We start from the raw sequence: 2,538 nt of genomic DNA, 5'->3' as shown, positions 1-2,538 counted from the left end.
TGGTCTATTCTAAATGAACAATTGTGAAGTCTGTCACCAATATACTGAAACCTTGAGGTGTTATCTACTGATTTGCTGTTAAATATGAAGGGACCATCATAAAAATTATTCCTTTCATGACCCCACATGACACTTTTCACTTTGTTTTGTTTGTTGTCAGGATAGTCAAATGAACATGGAATGACAACAGACGAGCCTTTCACTGCACAGATATTTGGCAGTTGATAGTCCACTTTCCACTCTTTGCAGAGAACACCTGAAATAAATGTTCATTCATTCTTTGTTAAATCATATCATTTAATCATCATAATATTACCTTAAATGAAATATAAGTGCCGTACTTACCAGACAGAATCAGAAGCATCGGTGTCCAGGTCAAGTTTCTGCGTTCAGAGCACATGCTGAAACTCTTCCCAGTCAAATAATCATAAAGCTGCTAATCAAGATACATTTGTTTCTACTCAGAAAATAGTGTTACTTTGTCCTTCCTCTTCTTCCTTTACTAAGTGCAGCTTTTTGTAAAGATTTGGATCACCCTCAAACCAGGTCATACACACACACCGCAGACTCGGTGCACTGCTTAAATTTGAACATGTGAGGTATATACATGAAACCAGGCCCTGCTTAGAGGAAATATATCACGCACCAGTGATGTTGCTTTCTTCCAGTGATGTTGCTTTCTTGTGGTGAAACAACTGCCAGAGCCACTGCCACTTTGTTTTTTTTTTGTTTGTTTTTTTGTTGTTTTAAAAACACAATTAGATGATACTGACCGATTGTTTTATTCAAGTTCCACATTTACTTTTGGTAGCTTGGAGCTTAAATGGAAAACTATATATTTTATACCTGTAACAAAAAATCAGCTATTAAAGGGGAACCCCACTGGTTGTTTACAGGACTGAGGGAGTTGTATTGCATATCTGAAAACAGTTGTTAAAAGCCTTTTGTGGTTTCAGAAGGAGCTGCACAACATATGATAAACTGACTCATATGATGACACTTGTGAGTCAGTGTTGGGGAAACAAACTTTTTTTTTGCTTCTTTGATGAAACCCTGAGATAGGTTCCATCAATTGACATTAATCTTTGTTGCAGGCAACCCTGCTGTAACACTGAGGGGAAGCAGAGGCAAGAAAGGGCATCATGTGAAAATGTGTCAGTAGGGTGTCAGACTCTCCATTGTTTTGGCACGACTTGAACAATTAAATGGCACACACTAGACTGAGGAAGATTTATGAAATCTCATAAACACACAGCTGGAAAAACCATTGCAACAGTGGGAAAATAAAGCATATCAAAGACGTGTATCACTTTTACAGATTCATATCGTGGTAGGAAGTTGCTGGAATACTTTATTTTGCATGTTTCAATGGTCAGTTTCATACCATTTCATTTCAAGTATTAGTGTTAAGTTGAAGATGTCTGTTTTTGATATTTTTCATGTTTTTCCTATTGTCTGGATTACTATCTTTACTGTAATGATTTGTAAGAAAATAAAACAAAAGATTATAAAGCAAATAACCTGAAAAAATGTATTACTGCACAAAACTGATTGTTTTTTGGGAAATTACAGAGGTTCAATATGTGAAGTCTTCAACAGTTGGGTCCTGAAAAAGAAAAGGAAAATTTTTGTAGTGAAGATGTCTTTACAAATATCAAATATCAATTTCTGATGAAATCTGGAAGAGCTTGTTCAACTTTACCTGCACACTGTGCTGTAAATCACATCTTCATCATTATGGGAGTCCATCTGCATTTGATATAGTCAGTCAGTACATGTGCCTCCAGTGCAGCAGAAATTATATTCAAAAATCAATAACAATAGTCAAGACATCTCACGTTTGACTTTCTTTTATTGTGGAAGTGAACAGATGCGTAGACGAGTTCTGTTGTTCCTCCCTCACACTGACTTTCCACTTGTGCTTGGTTGTGGTCACAGATAAACCAGTTGACATAGTCTGTATACTGAATATATCCATGAAGAAATAACACACGATTAACCGATGAACAAAAAAGTCCTCCACTTACAGTTAAGTCTATTTTTTTTAAATTTTATAATGAGCCTCTGCACGATCCTTTGATCCACACCCACACAACAAAAACAACCTCTCTCTTCTCTTATCTAACGTCCATCATAGCGTCTGTCATACATCAGAGAATTAGGATGTGGGTTTCACTTGCCTTCAACCTGCTTAACTCAGCTGCAAACAACCTCTGTGCAACTGTCAGCTCGATTTTTCACGTAGACTATACTTACCAGCAATGTATGCTATGATCAAATAAGACTACAGTAAAACCTGAAAGAGTAAGCGTTAAATTCTCAACAATACCTGTGCCACCTGTGTGTTCTCCTCACAGTCTGTCTTTGGAAACCAAGTCGTCTTATTGTTGAGTCTGCAACGGAGAGACAGATTTATCGCATAATCATTGCTGTTTGACTGGTGAGGTAATTGTGATATGTGATAAGCAACCAATAACAGTTCAGTTTCAAAGTGTCTTTTGATAGCAGGACTTCTATGACATCAGGACTGAGCTACTG

General features: G+C 37.0%; 1 long non-coding RNA gene across 1 annotated transcript; it reads right to left on the bottom strand.

Moving 5' to 3' along the window:
• Positions 1–1,333: 1,333 nt before the first annotated feature.
• On the bottom strand, positions 1,334–2,532 carry LOC147820285 (uncharacterized). The gene is made up of 4 exons (XR_015437013.1): positions 2,330–2,532; positions 1,839–1,964; positions 1,703–1,749; positions 1,334–1,606 (listed from the first exon to the last, which is right to left on the bottom strand). It is a non-coding gene; the product is annotated as an uncharacterized LOC147820285 (long non-coding RNA).
• Between the last annotated feature and the right edge of the window lie 6 nt (positions 2,533–2,538).

The sequence above is a fragment of the Seriola lalandi genome, unplaced genomic scaffold, assembly GCF_002814215.2.
Source record: "Seriola lalandi dorsalis isolate HSWRI2012SDOR001 ecotype SW California unplaced genomic scaffold, Sedor1 jcf7180001973679, whole genome shotgun sequence".
NCBI classification, from domain to species: Eukaryota; Metazoa; Chordata; class Actinopteri; order Carangiformes; family Carangidae; genus Seriola; species Seriola lalandi.
Note: the sequence above shows the minus strand (reverse complement) of the source record. Positions and strands in the feature narration are given on the sequence as shown.